Consider the following 21,662-nt stretch of genomic DNA (forward strand, 5'->3'; position numbering starts at 1 on the left):
CTCCAACCCCCTCATTCACTGAGGTACCCCCTTTCCCCCGCCCCCCCCCTCACTCAGGCGCCCCCCCCCCCCCCCCCCCCTCTCCCCCCCCCCCCACTCACCCAGAAGCCCCGGGAGTGGCCGGGCGCGGGTCGCGGGGGCGGCGGGCGGGCCGCGCGGCAGTAGAAGCAGCAGCAGCAGGAGCGCGAGCGGCGGCCCCATGTCCGCTGGCGGGCGGGCAGGCGGCGCTCAGTCCATGGCGGCGGCTCCTCCCTGCGCGCCTGGCGCCGCCGAAGCTTCAGCACCGGACAGCGCCGCCGGCCCCGCCCCCGACACGCCCCCTGCCACGCCCCCGATGCGCCGGGCACGCCCCACGACGTGCGTTCGCCCGCCGGCCACGCCCCCCGACGTCCCCGCGCCTGGCCCCGCGCTGCCTCCGAGTCGGACGGGCGTCGCGCCTTTGTAGTCCCAGCCGGTCTTCCTCTTCGGGCCCCTCTGCCCCGGCTTTCTCAGGAGTCGCACTGCCCCGCTTGCAGACGTCCGGGGCCTGGGACGGAACGGCGCGAACCCTCTCTGCTCGGCTGGGCAGGTGCCACGGGGCTGTGACACGCGGCGTCACGACCACGCGGGCCTGGCGGCACTTGAGGCGTGGACGGCGCGGCCCAGGAGCCAGTTCCGGCTCTCACTGAGCTTTGCTGCGTTTGAATGTGAATGACCATCTGTGTCCCCGCAGGTGCAGACCCGGTCGAAGCTCGCCTGAAGCGCGGGCGGTGTCGCGGCCCCTGGAAGGGGACGGAGGAACAGCCGTGCGGGGTCCTCAGCCTGGAGAGAAGGGGCCTGCGGGAGGCTAACCTGGAGCTGTGGAAGCCCCTCCTGCGCTCTGCGCTCGGTTGGCGGGTCAGGGCTCCATAGCGGGGACGAGGCCCGGAGGTGGGGTCCGCCTGGGTCCTTCCCTCCTCCCTGTGGCTGGGCCCAGAGGGGCCCCTGAGGACCCTGTGCTACTTCCTAAAGGCGCGGCTGTGAGGGTCCCCGGGGGCAGAAGGCATCAGAGGGGGCTCTGTGTGTGAGTGTGTCAGAGAGAGGTGGGGTGTGCGTGCGCGCTGTGAGTGGGTGTGGGGGGTGAGGATGTAGAGTATGGTCGTATTATGCGAGTGTGGTGTGTGTGTGCCCCCCACATCTCACCCCAGGCCAATCTCCTCCATCATTGTCTTCGTCGTCGTCTCTTGTGGCCCTGCCAGGGACCCCAGTCCCCCGCCTGCTTCAGCGTTGGCAGTGGCCTGAGCCTCCTCTGACCCCTGTGGATCCCACTCACCCAAGGTCAGCTCTCATTCCCGCTCCTGCCCATCCCTCTGGGTTCTCGCTGCCTGGCCCTCGTCAGCCAGCCTGTGTGTGCCCCTTACCACTCCCGACAAGGCTACCTGTGCACACTTTGGGGTTAAGGGTGATGGCGAGGGAGTTGGGACTCAGCAGAGCCCATCTCCAGTTGGAATTGAATATTGGGTCTGACTGCCCCACAGTTCCCCCTTTGCTGATGCCCTGCATCCCCAGACGGCCACTGCCCTCCCTGCAGGGTCCCTCCCTCTCCCCACCTGCTCAGCATGCTCTGTCTGTCCCTTTGCCTGAGAGAGCAGCAGCAGTCATCGCCCCACAGTGACTTTTCTTCCTCCTGCTGCATGGACAATTGGCTGTTTGTAACCTCCAGATCCCACAATGGGTAGGGGAAAAGGGTGGTGAAGGGGCTTTTCAGTAGACTTGGGTTTCTTTATTCCTTGTGTTATTCTTAGTAGCCTGACTCCAGGTTAGCACCCTGCTGCTCTCACCTCAAAGCAAATGGGACTCCTTGAGTAGAATTCATCAATGAGACGATTCATTCTCACACTCTGAGAAAGGCTGCAAGACACTCATTCCTCAGCTTGATTACACCACACCACAAGCCACAATGTGAGCACACAGGGCTTACCCCAAATGTGGGCTCAGAGCATGAGAGATCCACCTTGGTGAAGGTGGGAGGCCGAACGGGGAGGAGACGTTGGCAGATGGCTTGGACAGGCATGTCTATCCTCAGAGGTCCGGAGAGCCAACTGGTGGTAAATTTGGTGACAGAAACAATAGGAAAAAAGAGAAATAAGATCAAAATGGGCTGGAAGGTAAAGCTCATTAATGCCAGGGCCCAAGAGGTGATTCAGAAGCAAGAGGGCAGGACATACAACTCTGTTCAGTGACATCACTTTGTGATGTGGAAGGATCTGTTTCCAAATACCTAACTCCGTTTTTCTGTTGTAGGTGAGGGTCTACGTAACCAAATGCCTGCTTAAATGCGAGTCACTACATTCACACTGGAGAGGGAGCCATCTGTCCAAGAACCAAAAAGCCTATCTGTGCCCACAAGTTGGAGGCTGCTGGGCCTCTGCCACTGGCAGAATCCATTGGCATTTGTAGTGGACATTGTGAAAGACTTGGAGGAGCTTAGGGCTCCTCCTGTGCCTGTATCCTGGAGGACTGTTTACTTTTGGGGTGGGTGTCTCCTGTTCCTTGGCATTGTTAAACAGGTCTCACGGAAAGGGCCTGGGATTGTTTGTTCTTTCATTGTTTGACTGGCTGCTGTTGACAGTGGTTTCCTGAACCAGGTCCTGCTTCACTCCAAGGCCCCAGCTCCGGAATTCTGACAGGGTCGAAGCAAAGTTGTAGCAAAGTTTGCCCCAGGAAAGGCAAAATGGAAAACCAGAGAGGCACAAGAGGGATTGCGAGATTATAGTAACAAAGGCACTGAGAAGAAGCACAAAATTCACCAGGTGGCGTAGGAAAGAGGGTGGAAGCCGCTGCCCATTCCTTCTGGTCTCAGCACTGAATTTGACCAGAGCACACCAGTCCTGGGCTGTACTTGACAAGCCACAAAACCTTAGCTCTGCCGAAACGACAGGAAGTTAAAGGCAGAGAAATGGAGAATGTGGAAGGAAGGAAGAAAGAATGGGGCTAGGTTCCAGAACTAAATCTGAGGTAGCCCAGATTTCTGACCTGAAGGACAGCTGTGCATGGCTCCTTCTGGAATGCTAGCTAGATAGATCATCACACCAGGAATTCCCAGTCTTTGACCCTGATAGACGAGCTGTGCATGTGTGTGCACCCGTGCGTGCATGTGTGCGTGTGTACATGTGTGTGCAACTGCACATATGTATGTGCATGTGTGGGTGTGTACGTGTGCATGCACTCATGCACATGTATTTGGTGTGCTGGGTGCACGTGCCTACGTGTATGTATAAGAACATGATTAAATGCTATACAAGGCACACATATACATGTATCTGTCCACTAGGTGTACAGCATTCACTCAAAACATATGCTTAATCCCTGGGCCCTTTAGGCCAAGGGTGTCCCCTACATTTATTTATGCTTTGTGCTTTTCTACTTATAAAATCATTTAATCCATTATTTATTTAATCTATTATTGTCTCACTTGCTAATATTTGTGATATACCCTCATAGCATGCCAGGGGCAGTATGTGGTGCAATCTTACAGTTCACAGTTAAAACATATTTGCAGTCATAGGTCAAGGAATGACTTCTAAGGAGATTTTCAAGGTCAAATACAGCATTGGAGCTGGGCTTCCTTCAAGGGCCTCCTGTCTGCCTGAGGTGAGTAGAGTGGAACTCCCAGAGAGAACCCAGGGGCTTGAAGTCAGAAGGTCAGGGCTCAGATCCTAGCATCTCACATGCACCAGTTCTGTGGCCTTGAATGTTGCTGAGTGGTGAGAGATCAAACTATTGGCCACCCTGATGGTTTTGACCGTATCAGTGAGTGCTCTGGATTATATCAGAGTTGACGAGAATAACTGTGACATCTAATTAGGACCAGAAAATATTTTGTTTTTTTCTTAAGGTTAGCACCTGAACCACCAACTGTTGCCAATCTTTTTTTTTTTTTCCTGTTTTTTCTCCCCAAATCCCCACAGTACATAGTTGTATATTTTTTAGTTGTGGGTCCCTCTAGTTGTGGCATGTGGGACGCTGCCTCAGCATGACCTAATGAGCAGTGCCATGTCCGTACCCAGGATCCAAACTTGTAAAACCCTGGGCTGCCAAAGCAGAGGGTGCCAACTTAACCACTTGGCCACGAGGCTGGCCCCAGAAAGTATTTTAAATGGGGCAACTAGGCCTCCGGTTCTCTGTGTCAAAAGGAAAAAAACACAAAACAGCAGAGCTGCAGGGGATTCAGTGGGGTGGTGAGTATGAGAGCTGGGGGAGAAGGCTCAGTCATGAATGCCCCAGGCTTTCACTGCGTCAACAGCACTGAATGTGTCCTGTCACTCTCCTCCTCCAGGTGGAAGGCTGGGATGTTCACTGTGCTAGGTTGAAATGCTCACTGGGCTTCCACTTGATCAGAAACAGCTTTGTAAAGAAGGGGCATTTGAGGTGAGGTTTTAGCGCATGCAGAGAGGCAGCATGTGAGCAAAGGTGCCTGAACATGTGCTAACAAATATCCTCAAATTATTCATTGTAGGCATACAGTTTGGCTCTTGCTGAATGGCATAATAGTCTGGTCAACTGTGATGAAATTTGAATTACTGACTAAAGCAGTCAAAACTGCCAGATTGGCCATTTTTAGTTGGCTATTTTTCTTCATTTAAACACAGCCCGGGTCTCTATTTGAACAGCGAACCTGGGTGTGAGTCATCTGATGGTCTAGTTCCATCCGTGAGGGAAAGCAGGCGGCCATACCCCAAGGAGAGGGGCCTCCTGAGTTGGCCTGTGGGCTGCCAGCCCGATGTTCACTGAGCCCCGTCTGTAGGGCTGGGAGTGAACCGTTCCCACCTCCACTGCTGCAGAGACAGGTGCCCCACAAGGCTGCCTGCCACTCAGCACTGGCACGTCACCAGGAACCTACCTGCTACTCCTTGAGGTCTTGTCCAGAGTGGATCCCCTGCCCTCTGCAGCACACCTCCCTGGCTCCCAGAGAGTGACAGTTCTGTCCAGCGCTCCCCCAGTATTGCTCCTGGACCCCAAAGCTCAGAAGAATTGGGCTGAGCATGTTGTGGTGTTGTGTCATCAGCACTTTGCCAGTGAACACATGGTAAGAGCGTTCTGATCCTGAGTGATGTGGAGCTGGTGTTGTCTGCACAGCACTGTTCCCGTGACGTCAACAGCACTCCAGCTTGTCTTTGTGGGACTTCTCCCCGTGAATACCTGTCCATCACGATGTGCCACCAGGTAAAGGCTTGGGCTTGAATGAGGCCAGGCAGATGCTCTGTCCTGGAATGTGGGTTACAGCAGAGTGACACAGGCTGGAAATGGTCGAAGCTGCCCCCTGGGGATTGCCTGTGGCTCCTGGGACTTCATATTTAAATCAGTGTTCTTTCTTTTACTTAGAGTCAGGAAAGTAGACGAGGGAAGGTCTGAAGCAACAGGCATTAATCTTACTTCACCAAAATTTAAACTGAGCAGAAAGTCATGTTCTCCCAACAATCTAGCTAATCAATCTGTTTCTGGAGCACATTCATATCCTATGGTGCTTTCCCAGAATATTCTAGATGGACAAGTGGTACACGGAGACATCCTGGCTGAAGGTCTCCTGGCAAAGCCCTAGAAGAAGACCAAATTGGAGCCTTGAGTGCTGCCCTCACCTCTGGGACATCCACCCCCATAATCCACTTCTCCCCAAGTTAGCAGCCAGCATTCATGCACCTGACCCACAGGGACCACCAAGCCAAAGAAGGAGAAGGTCCAGCCCACCCAAAACCAAGCCCTTCAGTGCAGGGCTGCGGGCAGCCTGGGGCTCCTCTCAGTTCTCTGACCAGTTCTGCTTTGGGCCACACTGGGAGCCAACCATCTGCAGTCTGATGTGTCCTAAACGTGCCAGCTCAAGTCTCCTTGGGCCACCTTTAATCAGAGTAACTGAGTGTTGCCATTCAGATGTCAGAACTGGAGTTTCCACAAAGCCAGTCTTCATTTGTTCATTTGCCATGACAGAGCTTCCTTATTTACAGTTTGTCTTTCAGCCTGAGGATTGTAGAGGATACAAGCCTTAAGTAATTAAACTGCAGTCCCCTTTGAAGAGGCAAGTATCTCTCTGACCAAATGGAGCAGAGCTAAGACCACAGGGGCAGGGGGGCGGATTAAAGTCCTAAATCAGCCTTCAAATTATGTTTATTAGCAGAGCCAAACGAACACAGCTTTGAATTTGATTTGGACTCTAATTCCCAACAGGTAACTTTAGGGATGGGGTAGAGAGGAAATCCCAGTTTGAATGCCATGCAGTCTTACTCCCTACTTTAAAACGTTAATAATACCTCCTCCAGCACCACCTTAGTGACTACGCCATGTGTAAGTTATCAGTGGGTAAGTTTTGTTACACAGCTACTAAGTACTCAGCAAAACACTACAGTGCATAGGAGGGATGTCAAGAAATACCCTCTGAAGTAAGGAAAGGGTAAATATTTATTACCTCCTATATTTCAGAGGTGTTTCATATCTGATATCTTTCTGATACGAGACGAGAATTATTACCCAGATTTTAGAGATAAGGAAAGTGAGTCTCAGAAAGTTTATGTAACTTGCTCAATCCTCACAGCTAGTAAGAGGCTAAACCAGAATGTGAAGCCAGATCTAATTTCAAAGCCATGCCAGAATGTCCCACAGGGCATCTCGCAGAATTCCAGAATCGAGATGCTCCTGGCACAGAAACTTTCAAAGGAGACTGGAGTCATGTAAAAGAACCACAGCAACAAACTTGAAGAGGCTCCTACTGGCCAAAGCTGGGAAAATTTGAGTATTAAAAAAACAATGACTGCAATGGATTAAAATTCATCAGACATAAATAAAAATGTTCAGAGTGGTACTAAAAAGTATTGATAATCTTTACAAGTTGCTAGGGCACCAACTCATTCTTCTAAAAATTGATAAAGAAATCAAAGCATTTATCATAACTTTTCTGCATGAATAATATTTCAAGGTAACCAAATGGTTTTTAAAGGAAAGTTCTTTGCAGAAAAATTCCAAGCAATTGATGCAAAAGAATGATAGATTTAGAAAATCACCATTTTGCAACTCCTAGTGAAATACTAGATCCAGATAACAGTAATCAATTGGTGATAAATAAAAGTGGGGCAGGATGTCATCAACATGGCAGAATAAGTTTTCTATTCTCTTCCCCCCAAAGAACACTGATTTTTTTACAGTCACCCACACCCTGAGGAAGTCCAGAGGTCCAGTGAAGTTACAGCACATTAGAGCAAAGAAAAAAAATCCAAGACTGGGCGCACTGGAGAGGGAAGTGGCACAGTTTCACTTCACCCACCTCCCCTCCCCCAGGGCAGCACAGCTCAGGGCCAAGAGAGTCTTTCCAGTTCCTGATGTCTCACTTGGGGGAAAGTGAGTGTGAGTGAGCATCCAGCTTCATCAGCTATGTCGGGCACTGCCAAAGAAACCCACTTCTTTCTCACCCCATCCAGAGTGCTGAGGGGTGCTGAGGAACTCTGGGTGGGAGCAGCTAGGAGAACAGCAGCCAGGGCTCTCAAGGGTATCAAAGGTACACGGATCCTAGCTACCTCTTCGTGAACATCACTGGGAGCGCAACTGGGGTTACCTTACCTGTGGACACCCCCAACTGGCCCGTGAGCACCCTCGATGCCCCATACTTCACCCCCACACACCCAAACCCCATGGCCATCTGTCGCTGCACACCCCCAAGGGCAGTAGGAGTGAGCCTTTGCAGATGGCTAGTGAGCATTTGCAGAGATCCTGCGCAGCTCTGTGCAATTGGGAGAAACCGCATAAACTTGAGCATGCAGCACCATCCTAGGGAAAACAAGAGGGAGGCTGTCAGCACCTGGCCTGGCTCTGCAGGATCAAGAGAAGACATATAAGCTTCAGAATTCTCTCTCAAGAGGGCACAAAAAGTGTGGAGCAGGCGTACCCATAGAAAAGGTCTAAAAAAGCCTCGGAAGCCCTAACAGGTGGAGGTTATAGGACCAAACTACACAGGCAGCCTATTAAATTCTTACTTGGCTTATTTAACCAAAATAATTCTAAGTCTAGCAAACAACGATCTAACGTGGACCTCCACAGTGAAGTTATGGCCTCTCACCCAATTCCTAATGATCACCCAAAACACAGAGCTTGGGGCTTCAGAGAGGATGCAGATAATATCGCCAGCACATGTTCTTTTACTCTCCTTCCTTCTCCTGAAGCTCTGTAGCTATTCACCAGTTGTGGACCTGGGAAAGGCAAATGCTAACACTTTTACGGACTGTAGGACAGAGACTGGGAACTAATTCTAACCCTTTGCAAGCTAGAATGCCACTATGGCCTGCCAAAGTGGACCCCCAAACCCACTCCATTCCATTTCCTGGTTCCTGAATGTGTGGCTGGGATAGTCACCCTCGGCAACGTGCAGAACTACAGATGAGTCCCCACCCATGGAATGAGAGGTTCCGAAGTATGAAAGCAAAGAGAAAGTCTCTGAACACCTCTTCCCCGCAAAAAAAAAAAAAACATTAAATCAAAACCTATACTATGGGTGAGCAACTTGATATATTGGTAAAATGGAATACTACTCAACAAACAAGAGGAGTGAACTACGAATACATGCAACACCGAGTGAAAGAAGCCAGACAGAGAAGAGTAAGTCCTGTGCAATTTCATGTCATCAAGTCCAAGAGCAGGCAGCATTCCCTGTGGTGGTGTAAATCTGAATCATGGCTGCTGCTTGCCAGAGTGAGGGCAGGAGGGAACTTTCTGGGTGACGGAAATGTTCTAATCTCCATTGGAGTATGGGTTATGTAGTTGAATGCATTTTTCAAAACTCATCAAACCGTACACTTAAGATCAGTGTTTTTCACTGCATGTAAATTATTATGCAATTTTTTTCAAAAGTAATACCAATTTCTCTGGAATCTCAGAGATCTGTACTGCTGTCCAAGTTTTGAACGATGCCAGGTGGTGATTCCCATCACATGACTTTACCTCAGTGTGGCCTGCATAGAAGGCAGAAGGGTCCTGGAGAAGAGACAGGAATGTCCTCAGGGCCATGGTGAAAGTGCAGGAGCATAGGAGGCCGGGCTTGTGCTCAGCGGCCGGCACTCTGCCTTGTGCTACGGCCAGAGGACATCACACAGCCAACCAAGGACTGGCAGGTGAGACCCCAGTGTGGGAGGGCACTGCGCATGGCATGGTGTGCTGTGTGGATATGTGGGAGCTAGCACAGCCCCATCGGAACTTTCAGGATTTGGAGATGTGCATTCTGACCACTTCCTGGATAAAGCTAAAAACTGCCAATTTTGTGAGGCCCCAAACTGAAAGGAGGTTTTCCAACTACAGGACAAACTGCTTTGTCATTTGCCTTAAACCAAGCAGGTCCAAGGTTTGTAGACAGATCAGGACTCTGTGTGCTACCTGTAGAAAACAGTAACAGGAGAGTCACAGTGGAAGCTCCTGGGTTTCCCAACAAGTAATTACTTTCTTCTTGAGAAAATTACTTTGGCTCGATATGAACCCTGAGAAATGTATATTTGGGTTACACCAGCAGAAAAAGATCCTCACCAAGAGCTCTTGGTTGATGTCCAGGGGAATATGGAATGGGTCCTGAGAAGATAGAGTCAAAGGCTCCAGCCACTGAACAGAGCCCACCCCACAGTCTCCACTCGTGTTTCCCCCACATCTCCGTCACGTACATTTTACATATTTCAGCTCATGTTCACATTCTAACCTTTCACCCACTACTGAACATAAGTTGTGCTGTTTCATGACATTATTGGGATCACAGCAAACTGAGAGGGTCTGGCAGTCCTAGAGGACTGGAAACTCCCTCAGAGAGCCTCCCCATGGGAATGGCGGCTCAGTCAGCTACCTCCCGTGTGAAGGGCTGTGGCACTGTTAGCCAGGAGATCCTGCTTTTACTTGATGTGTAATGATAAGCAGGAAGGTGCCTGTGAGTGGCGGGATGGAGAGCAGTGCACTAGAAGTGAAGTGTTAACTTTTGAGGGGAGGCTGCCCGATATCTGAATTTTCTGCATTTGTGAGAATTTTGGAGGAAGATGGGATATTAGTTTCCTGTGGCTGCTGTAACAAATTACCACAATCTTTGGGGCTTAAAACAACACTAATTTATTCTCTCACGGCTCTGGAGGCAGGAAGTCCAGTGTCTCACTGGGCCAAAGTCGAGGTGTCGGAGGGCTGCGCTTCCCCTAAAGGCTGTAGAGGGACCTGTTTGTTCCTCCTCCAGCCTCTGGTGGCTGCCTGCAGTCCTTGGCCTGTGGCTGCATCACTCCAGTCTCTGCCTCTGTGGTCACACTGCCTTCTCTGTATGTTTCTGTTAAATCTCCCTCTCACAAGGACATTTGTGATGTGGCATTACGGCCCACCTGGACAATCTATAATAACCCCCAACTCAAGATCCTAAACTTCATCACATCTGCAAAGTCTGTTTTGCTATATAAGGTAACATTTATAGGTTCCAGGGATTATAACAAATATTCTTTGGGGGCCATTATTCAGACTACACAGGGCCCCTTGGTAAGCATGAATCCCACATGCTATGTTTATACAAGAAATGTACTTTTATTCTCTAAAATGATCTTCCCTGGAAACTTATCAGAATGGTCTTTCAGCAAGACAGAGGAGAATGTCTATGTGAAGATATGAGCTGTTATCCCTGAAACTCACTTTCTTCCACAAGGAAAGCAACACCTACCACTTACAAGTGTAAGTCCACATGGGAGGGTAATCGCTGTGAGCTGTTGTGTAGAAAGTGTGTTTGGCACATGATCATCAAACCTGCAACCACATAGGGCAGAGCCTGGCATTGCCATTATGGCGCAGTAAGACTTCACAAAACTCTTTCACCCTGTGGACCTCGCTCTACTCATCTGAGAAGTGAAAAGGTGGGACTAGGCTAGGCAGTCACCAAGGTTCTTTCTGGTGGCCAGTAGACAATGACACATGGGGTCAACAGGCTGTGCAGACTCTCATACTCAGCTGTTCCTGGGGGAAACCATGGACCTGGAATAAAGAAGGCTTGGCCTCAGCTGTTCCTGGAGCATTTGTTGGGGAAGAGTCCATTCCACTGTGTGAGTTGGTTTTTTGTCTTTGTTTTTTTTTACTGAGGTCACATTTTTTTATAACATTATATAAATTTCAGGTGTACAACATTATATTTCAGCTTCTGTATAGACTACATCGTGTTCACCACCAAAACTCTAGTTGCCATCTGTCATCGTAAACATGTGCCCCTTTACCCCCTTTCGCCCTTCCCCTGCCCTCTTCCTCTCTAATAACCACCAATCTGTTCTCCGTGTATACGAATGTTTGTTTGTTTATCTTGCACATATGAGTGAGGTCCTATGGTAACTGTCTTTCTCTGACTTATTTTGCTTAGCACAAAATCTTCAAGGTCCATCCATGTTGTCATAAATGGCAAGATTTCATCTTTTTATGGCTGAATAGTATTCCATTGTGTGTGTGTGTGTATATATATATATATATATATATATATACACCACATATTCTTTATCCATTCACCCACTGATAAACACTTAGGTTGCTTCCAAGTCTTGGCTTTTGTGAATAATGCTGCAATGAACATTGGGTGCATGTATCTTTTCAAATTAGTGTTTTTGTGTTCTTTGGATAAATACCCAGAAGTGCAATAGCTGGATCATACATTATTTCTATTTTTAATTTTGTGAGAAATCTCCATACTGTTTTCCATAGTGGCTGATCCAGTTTGCACTCCCACCAGCAGTGTACAATGGTTCATTTTTCTCCACACTCTCTCCAACACCTGTTATTTCTTGTCTTTTTAATAATAGCCATTCTGATGGGTTTGAGGAGATATTTCACTGTAGTTTTGATTTGCATTTGCCTAATAATTAGTGATGTTTAACATCTTTTCATGTGTCTGTTGGCCATCTGTATATCTTCTTTAGAAAATATCTGTTCAGGACTTCTCCCCATGTTTTGATCTGGTTGTTTGTTTTTTTTGTTGTTGAGTAGTATGAGTTCTTTATGTATTTTGGATATTAACCCCTTATTGGATATGATTTGCAAATATTTTCTCCCAATTGCTAAGTTGTCTTTTCCTTTTGTTGATGGTTTCCTTTGCTGTGCAGAAGCTTTTTAGTTTGATATAGTCCCATTTATTTTTTCCTTTGTTTCCCCTGTCTGAGGAGACATGATATTCAAAAACATACTGCCAAGACCAATGTCAAAGAGTGTACTGCCTGTGTTTTCTTTTAGCTTTATGGTTTCAGGTCTTACATTTAAGTCTTTAATCCATTTTGAGTTAATTTTTGTGCATGGTGTAAGAGAATGGTCTACTTCCATTCTTTTGCATGTGGCTGTCCAGTTTTCCCAATACCATTGATTGAAGAGACTTTCCTTTCTCCATTATATGTTCTTGGCTCTTTTGTCCAAAATTAGATGTCCATGAATGTGAGAGTTTATTTTGGGGCTTTCAGTTCTTTTCCATTTATCTGTGTGTCTGTTTTTCTGCCAGTACCATGCTGTTTTGATTACTATAGCTTTGTAGTATATTTTGAAATCAGGGAGTGTGATAGCTCCAGCTTTGTTCTTTTTTCTCAGGATTGCTTTGGTTATTTGGGGTCTTTTGCTGTTCCATATAAATTTTAGGATTCTTTGTTCTATTTCAGTGAAAAATGTTCTTGGGATTCTGATTGGAATTGCATTGAATCTGTAGATTGCTTTACATAATATGGATATTTTAACTATGTTTTACTATGTTTATTATGCTAAACATATGTAAAACAATGTTTTAACTATGTTAAAATGTTATTCTTGTTGTATGTTATTCTTCTAATCTGTGAGCATGGAATATTTTTCCATTTCTTTATGTCTTCTTCAGTTTCTTTCAATGTCTTATAGTTTTCAGTGTACAGGTCTTTTACCTCCTTGGTTAAATTTATTCCTAGGTATTTTATTCTTTTGTTGTAATTGTAAATGGGATTGTATTCTTGATTTCTCTTTCTGTAGTTTGTTATTCATGTATAGAAATAAAACTGATTTTTATATGTTCATTTTGTACCACACAACTTTATTGTGTTAGTTATTTTTAATAGCTTTTTTTGGTATATTCTTTAGGGTTTTCTATATATATATATAGTCATGTCATCTACAAATAATGACAGTTTTACTTCTTCCTTTCTGATTTGGATACCTTTTATCTCTTTTTCTTGCCTAATTGCTCTGGCTAGGACTTCCAGTACTATGTTGAATAAGAGTGGGAGAGTGGGCACCCTTTTCTTGTTCCTGTTCTAAGAGGAATAGCTTTCAGTTTTTCACCATTACGATGTTGGTTGTGGGTTTGTCCTATATGGCCTTTATTATGTTGAGTGTTTATTATGTTGAGTATTTATTATGTTGAGCATTACTTTCCTTCTATACCCATTTTATTGAGAATTTTTTTAAATGGATGTTGAGTCTTGTCAATGCTTTCTCTCCATCTACTGAGATGATCATGTGATTTTTATTCTTCATTGTGTTAATGTGGTATATCACATTGATTGATTTGCAGATGTTAAACCATCCCTGCATCACTGGAATAAATTCCACTTGATTGTGGATGATCCTTTTAATGTATTGTTGTATTTAGTTTGCTAATATTTTGTTGAGGATGTTTGCATTTACGTTCATCAGTGATTTTAGCCTGTAGTTTTCCTTTTCTGTGTTGTCCTTGTCCGGTTTTGGTATCAGGGTAATGTTGGGAGAAGGGGGCGGAGCAAAATGGCGGGGTGAGCTGACCCGGGATTCTCTCCTCTCCAAAATACAACAAAAGATTGGAAGAACTGAATTTCAGAGAATAAACATAATGCCAGCTCGTTAGAGACCTACAATACCAAGAAGGCAGAGATCATAAACCTTGCTTACACCTTCGGAGGCGCTGGAACTGTAGGAGAGAACATCGCTCCCTCCCCTAGAATCTGCGATCTGCCGCGCCGGTCGAAGGAGTGGGGGAGGGGCCGCGCGACCCGGGGATCATCCAGGACTCCTGCTGCTGGTTCAGTGGAGACCCGCTGACGGGGGGAAAGCTTCCGTCTGTGGGGACCCCATAAATCAAGGGCCTTGGGAAACCAGAGAACAGAACTGATCTGAACCCAGACCGGCACGTGTGAGTAACAGCCCCTCCCCCACAGCAAAGCCAGTGGGCGCAGCCATCTTGCCCAGAAGGCGGAGAGCTAACACACCGCTCTCGACCCCCATCTAGTGGCGACAGGCTGTAACTGCAACTGAATTCTACCACCATGAGAAAAAACCGCTCCTCTACCATCCAGCAATTTATAAAAGCCCCAGACCAGAAGGAAAACAATAAAAACACAGAATTAAGTCCTGAGGACGTGGAATTAGGTAAACTAAGTGATAATGAGTTCAGAGCAGCTATAATAAAAAAACTCAATGAGGTAGAGAGAAAGATAGAGAAACAAGCCGAGTTCTGGAGTTACTTCACAAAAGAGATTGAAATCATAAAGAAGAATCAAACAGAATTACTTGAGATGAAAAACACAATGGACCAGATAAAACAGAATACGGATTCCCTGAATGCCCGTGTAGACAACCTAGAGGAGCAAATCAGCATAATCGAGGAAGGACAGGCTGAATGGCGCCAGACAGAGGAAGAAAGAGAACTAAGAATTAAAAAAAATGAGGAAAATCTCCGAGAGATAATGGATTCAATGAGGAGTAAGAACATAAGGATCATAGGAATTCCCAAGAATATGGAAAAGGAAAATGGAGCAGAAAGTGTGCTTAATGAAATTATTGAAGAGAACTTCCCAAATCTAGGGATCAATGGAGAAATGTGTGTAGAGGAGGGTTTTAGATCTCCTAGATTTGTCACTGTAAAAAGACCTACTGCAAGGCACATAGTAGTAAAGTTGGCAAATAGGAAAGATAAGGAGAGAATACTCAGGGAAGTAAGGGAAAAAAAGAGAATAACCTATAAAGGAGCCCCTATCAGACTGTCAGCGGATTTCTCTACAGAAACCCTACAAGCTAGGAGAGAATGGAGTGATATATTCAGAGCTTTAAAGGATAAAAACCTTCAGCCAAGAATACTCTATCCAGCAAGAATTTCCTTCAGATATGAGGGAGAAATTAAATCTTTTCCAGACAAACAAAAGTTAAGGGAATTTGTAACTAAAAGCCCTCCATTACAAGAAATCCTTAAGAAGGCTCTCATACTTGAAAAAAGAAAAAAGGGAGAAAGGGGACACAATCCACAGACTAGGGAGACCGATGGATAGAACCAGAACAGGATAGCAAATATTCAATTATACCATTAGGGTAAAGGTAAGGAAACTACCAAAACAAGGACGGTCTTAGCACTCCAACTACAAATTAATAAGACGAGTTGGAATAAAAAATGAAAATAATTATTTAGGAGGGGAAGAGCAAAGGGTCTAAATCAGTATTGGTCAAGTAGGTAAGAGACCACCAGAGAATAGACTATATTATACATGAGATTCTAAATACAAACTTCAAGGTAGACAGGGTAATGTTGGCCTTGTAAAATGAGTTAGAAAGTGTCCCATCCTCTTCAATTTTTTTGGAAGAGTTTGAGAAGGACTGGTATTAAATCTTCTTTGAATGTTTGGTATAATTTACTGGGAAAGCTGTCTGGCTCCGGATTTTTGTTTATTGGGAGGTTTTTGATTATTCTTTCAATCTTTTTACTTGTGATTAGTTTATTCAGATTCTCTGTTTCTTCTTGATTCAGTTTTGGGAGATTCTATGATTCTAAGAATTCATCCATTTCTTCTAGGTTATCCAATTTGTTGGCATATAGTTTTTAATAGAATTCTCTTATAATCTTTTTTGTATTTCTGCGGTACTCATTGTAATTTCTCTTCTTTTATTTCTCACCTTATTTATTTGAACCTTCTCTCTTTTTTTCTTAGTTGTGTAGCTAAGGGTTTGTCAATTTTGTTTATCTTTTCAAAGAACCAGCTCTTAGTTTCATTAATCTTTTCTATTGCCTTTTCAGTCTCTTTTATTTTGACTCTGATTTTTCTTATTTCCTTCCTTATACTGACTTTGGGCTTCATTTGTTCTTGTTTTTCTCTTTCTTTTAGATGTAGTGTTAGATTGTTTGAGATTTTTCTTTTTTTTTTTTTTTAAAGATTGGCACCTGAGCTACCAACTGTTGCCAATCATCTTCTCTTTTTTTTTCCTGCTTTTTTTCTCCCCAAATCCCCCCTAGTACATAGCTGTATATTTTAGTTGTCGGTCCTTCTAGTTGTGGCATGTGGGACACCACCTCAACATGGCTTAATGAGCAGTGCCACGTCTGCTCATCTCAACCCTGGGCCACTGAAGCAGAGTGCGCAAACTTAACCACTCGGCCATGGGGCTGGCCCCCTTCTTGTTTCTTAAGGGAGGCCTGTATTGCTATATACTTCCCTCTTAATACTGGTTTTGATGAATCCCATAGGTTTTGGTATGTTGTGTTTCCATTTTCATTTGTCTCCAGGTATTTTTTTAATTTCTCCTTTGATTTCTTCATTGATTCAATAGTTGTTCAGTAGCATGTTGTTTAATCTCCACATATTTGTGACTTTCCCACCTTTCTTCTTGTAGTTGATTTCTAGTTTTATACCATTGTGGTCAGGAAAGATGCTTGATATGATTTCAATCTTCTCAAATTTATTGAGACTTGTTTTGTTTCCCAAGATATGGTCTATCTTTGAGAATGTTCCACACGCACTTGAGAAGAATGTGCATTCTGCTGCTTTGGGATGGAACATTCTATACATATCTGTTAACTCCACCTGGTCTAGTTTTTTATTTAAGGCTATTGTTTCTTTGTTGACTTTCTGTGTAAGATGACCTATTCATTGATGTTAGTGGGATATTCAAGTCTCCTACTATTATTGTGTTGCTGTCAATTTCTCCCTTTAGGTCTGTTAATAGTTGCTTTATACACTTTGCTGCTGCTGTGTTAGGTGAGTATATATTAATAAATGTTAAGTTTTCTTGGTGGAATGTCCCCTTTATCATTATATAATGTCCATCTTTGTATCTTATTATCTTTCTTGGCTTGAAGTCTATTTTGTTTGATGTAAGTATGGTTACGCCCACTTTCTTTTGGTTACCGTTTACTTAGAGTATCACTTTCTATCCCTTCATTCTGAGCCTATGTTTGTCTTTAGAACTGAGTTGAGTCACCTGGGGGTGGCATATTTTGGGGTCTTATTTTTTCGCCCATCCAGCCACTCTGTGTCTTTTGAGTGGTGAATTCAATCTATTTACATTTAGGGTGATTATTAATATATGAGGGCTTGAGACTTCCATTTTATCTTTTGTTTTCTGGTTGTTCTATGCTTCCATTATTTCTTTTTCCTTGTGTTTCCATCTGCATTTCAGTTTGGTGGTTTTCTATGATGTGTTTCTCAGTTTCCCCCTTTTTTACATTTTGTAACTCTGCTCTGATTTTTTTTGGGGGGGGGGTTACCATGAGGTTTGTATAAAAGATCTCATAGATGAAATACTCCTTTTTCTGCTGTTACCATCTTATCTTCATTTGCCTATGCGGTTCTGTCCTTCTCCTCTCCCCTTCTACATTTTTGTTGTCACAAATATCCCTTTTGTATTGTGAGTTAACCAAATTGAAATCGTTACAATTATCTTTGATGCTTTCTTTTCCTTTAGACTTTATGTTATAATTCAGTGTTTAGTAACCTATTCTGATACAGAAGTGCAATTTTCTTATTCTTTCTGTTTATCTCCTTGCTCAAAGCTTTGCAAACGTTTGCCTTTTTGTTTCAGGTAGGAGGGCTCCTTTCAACATTTCTTGTAAAGCTTATCTGGTGAAGAACTTCCTTAGCTTTTGTCTGGGAAAGCCTTTATTCCTCCTTCATATCTGAAGGATAACTTTGCTGGATAGAGTATTCTTGGCTGACAGTTTTTTTTTTTTTCCTTTTTCTCCCCAAAGCCCCCGAGTACATAGTTGTGTATTCTTCATTGTGGGTTCTTCTAGTTGTGGCATGTGGGACGCTGCCTCAGCGTGGTCTGATGAGCAGTGCCATGTCTGCGCCCAGGATTCGAACTAACGAAACACTGGGCCGCCTGCAGCGAAGTGCGCGAACTTAACCACTCGGCCACGGGGCCAGCCCGTCTTGGCTGACAGTTTTTAATCTTTCAATACTTTGAGAAATTCACTGATAGCCTAATAGGGGTAACTCTGTAGATTATTTTCTTCTCTCCGGCCGCCCTTAATATTTTTTCTTTGTCATTGACTTTTGATAGTTTTAATACAATGTGCCTTAGAGAAGGCCTTTTTGTGTTGAGATAATTAGGAGTTCTATTAGCATCATGTACTTGTATATCCAGTCCCTTGCCCAGGTTTGGGAAGTTCTCAGCTAATTTTTTGTTTTTGTTTTTTTTTTTTTTTGGTGAGGAAGATTGTCCCTGAGCTAACATCTGTGCCAATCTTCCTCTACTTTGTATGTGGGATGCTGCTAAAGCATGGCTTGATGAGCGGTGTGTAGGTCTGCAGCTGGAATCCAAACCAGTGAACCCCAGGCCACCACAGAGGAGTGTGTGAACTTAACCATTATGCCACTGGGCCAGCCCCATCACCTATTATGTTTTTTAAATAAGTTCTCTGTGCCTTTTTCCCTCTCTTCTCCTTCTGGGATACCCATTATCCTTATGTAGCTTTTCCCAATTGTGTTGGACAGTGCTCATAGAATTTCTCCACTTTTTTAAAATCTGAGTTCTCTCTCCTCTTCCATCTGAATCATTTCTAGATTTCTGTCTTCAAGCTCACTAATTCTTTCTTCCATACCATCTGCTTTATTTCCAATGCTTTCTACTTTATTATTTATTTATTTATTTACTTTTATTTGTTTCGTCTTTTTGAGGAAGATTAGCCCTGAGCTAACATCTGTGGCCAATCCTCCTCTTTTTGCTGAGGAAGACTGGCCCTGAGCTAACATCCATGCCCATCTTCCTCTGCTTTATATGTGGGATGCCTACCACAGCATGGCTTGCTGAACAGTGCCATGTCCACACCTGGGATCTGAACCAGCAAACCCTGGGCCACCGAAGTGGAACATGCAAACTTAACCACCACTGGGCTGGCCCCTCTACTTTATTCTCCATCTCATTTATTGATTTTCAGCTCCAGAATTCCTGGGGTCTTTTTTTTAAGATTTTATTTATTTTTTCTTTTTCCTTCTCCCCAAAACCAGTACAACAGTACACAGTTGTATGTTTTAGTTGTGGATCCTTCTAGTTGTGGCATGTGGGATGCCGCCTCAGCATGGCTTGATGAGTGGTGCTAGGTCTGCACCCAGGATCCAAACAGGGGAAACCCTGGGCCTCTGAAGCAGAGCATGCAAATTTAACCACTCGGCCATGGGGCTGACCCCCGTTTTTTAGTTTCAATCTCTTTGGTGAAGTGCTCCTGCTGTTCATTAATTTTACTCGAGCTCATTGAACTGTCTTCTGAGTCTTCTTATAACTTGTTGAGTTTCTTCATGACAGCTCTTGTGAATTCTGTCAGATTGTAATCTTCTGTGACTTCAAGTGTAGTTTCTTGAGGGTTGTCATTTTCTTTCTGGTCTGCTGTGTCCCTGTAGATCTTCATGGTGCTTGAGTTATTCCTCTGCCAGTGCACTTGTAGTGGCAAACCCCTCTCCTATTTGGGTAAGACGTCGTTTACTGTTGTTCTGAGCTGCTTCTGCTTGTATTTGAGAGCCTGTGCTTTCCACCCTCCACAGCCTCTGCCAGAGGTGTCATCAGTGTCCTCCTTGTGCTGCCTGTGCCTCTGAGGTTGCTGGTGCCTTGCTGCTTACAATGTCACTCCTAGTTGCAGGTGTCACCAGGCTGGTGACCTGGGTTGTGTGTTCCCCTACTGCAGCAGTGGGGAGGGGAAGAGTGGGGTGGGTGCAAGGGTCACAGGCACCCCCACTACATCCGGCTTTATTGTGTCTGCAGCTGCTGCTGCTACAGGTAGGGGGTCCAAAGATGTGGGTGCCTTTGCAGCTGGGGGACCAGGGTCATGGGCTCCACTGTTGTGGTTACCTGGCTCTCCACAGTGCTCTCCACAGGCTCAGGTGCTGCTGCCACATGTGCTGCCTGCACTGCTGCTCTCAACTTATCTGGGGGTGCTAGCAATGTCACCACTGCTGGGGACCCGGGGTCTTGTATGCAGCCCCTGCTGCCAGTAGGGTCAGTGTCAGGGGTGCTGCTGCTGGGGGCTGGGTCATGGGCAATGCTGCAGCTCCTGAAGCCTCAGGTCACAGGCACCACCTGCCACTGCAGGAGGAGGAGTAGGAGCTGAGCCACGACTGCACTGCATCTCCTACAGGCTCTCATCTCAGGCACTCGGCCAATTCCTGGAATCTAAGGTCATGGGGACCACTGCTGCTGCCGGGGGTACCAGGGTCTTGATTGCAGCCCCAGCTGCTAGAAGGGCTCGTGTCAGAGGTGCCACTGCTGGGCAGGGGAAGGCGGCTGGGTCACAGGTATTTTTGCAGTTCCTGAAGTCTCCAGTCACAGGCCCAGTGATTCCTGGTGCCTCTGGGAGCACGGGCTGCCTGGATTCCTGGGGCCTCCATTGGTGGGCCCTACCATAGTTCCTGGGGTGTCTGGTCAGAGGTATCACTGCAGTTCCCAGAACCTCCAGTCTCAGGAGTTACCACCCTTGCTTCCTGATCCCACTGCCTCCAGGAGGTCCCGTCCACCCACCTTCAGTTTTATTGATGTATGGATCCCTCAGGCGTTCTGGTGTGCTGTGCAGGGAGTCCTCTGTTGGTCAATGGATGTTCTACTGGCCATAACTCGTCTTCAACCTTTCCCCCACTCTCCCTCCTCCTCCGCCCCACTGGAAGTCTACAAGTTGATTTGTATGCAAGAATTGGAACGCTGACTTGTGTCTGCCCTTCTGATGCATCTTCCCGCCATGCTCATTTGTCTGGGAGACAGGAGATTCAAATCCAAAATAGCCTAGTCAAGGCTGAGGAGACCCTAACTTAAAGTGTGACAGGGAAACCATTCTGCATGAGTTTCTCAAACTCATTTGGGCTGCTTATTCACATTTATTCCATGCTCAGTGTCACTCACAGAAACAGCTGCGTGTGTCACACGTGACAGAGGCTGAAGAGACATACCCAAGGGACACAGGGCTCCCTGGTGCCAGGGAGTATAGAGAAATGTAAACCAGGAAATTTCCTCCTACTGGAAACACACACACATGCTGCAGCATGACAGAAGAGCCAGATAATGTAACAGCTTAGCAGCAGAGTTAAGACACATCTGCTGAAATTAATCATTTCTCAGAAATATCCTTTGTTTTCACAAAGAAGAATGGTACAGTCACGAGTTAGCTATAAAGGGTGTCAGAAAACCCACAGAAGCACATGAGAAGTACTCAGATGTGGGATCGGGGTGAGCTGAACCCCAACCCCATTACTCACGGTCCCACTCTGCTGCAGGAGCACTGGGAACGGGAGGCCTTCAGCCCAGTTGGGAGCTCGCCTGAAGTGTCCCCTGCTTTAAACCTTAGCACAGCCGTTGCCCAAGACCGACGCTGTGCTTTCTCTGCTGAATCAGATAGAAGGTAACCAGGCATCTGCACTGTCACCAGTCCCCTTTCAAAGAACAACGGCACCAGAGTTAGCTACCAGTGGTCCTAAGAGAGCTATCGTTATGTTTTATGTTGAATATTTTCAAAA

General features: G+C 45.8%; 1 long non-coding RNA gene across 2 annotated transcripts; it reads left to right on the forward strand.

The window, feature by feature from the left end:
• Positions 1-433: 433 nt before the first annotated feature.
• LOC124244030 (uncharacterized) lies at positions 434-3,324 on the forward strand. 2 transcript variants are annotated; one of them, XR_006889837.1, is made up of 4 exons: positions 434-568; positions 713-1,296; positions 1,767-1,920; positions 2,263-3,324. It is a non-coding gene; the product is annotated as an uncharacterized LOC124244030 (long non-coding RNA). The 2 variants fall into 2 exon arrangements; XR_006889836.1 differs by lacking the exon at positions 1,767-1,920.
• The last annotated feature ends 18,338 nt before the right edge of the window (positions 3,325-21,662 follow it).

This window comes from Equus quagga, chromosome 8 (assembly GCF_021613505.1).
Source record: "Equus quagga isolate Etosha38 chromosome 8, UCLA_HA_Equagga_1.0, whole genome shotgun sequence".
Classification (NCBI taxonomy): Eukaryota; Metazoa; Chordata; class Mammalia; order Perissodactyla; family Equidae; genus Equus; species Equus quagga.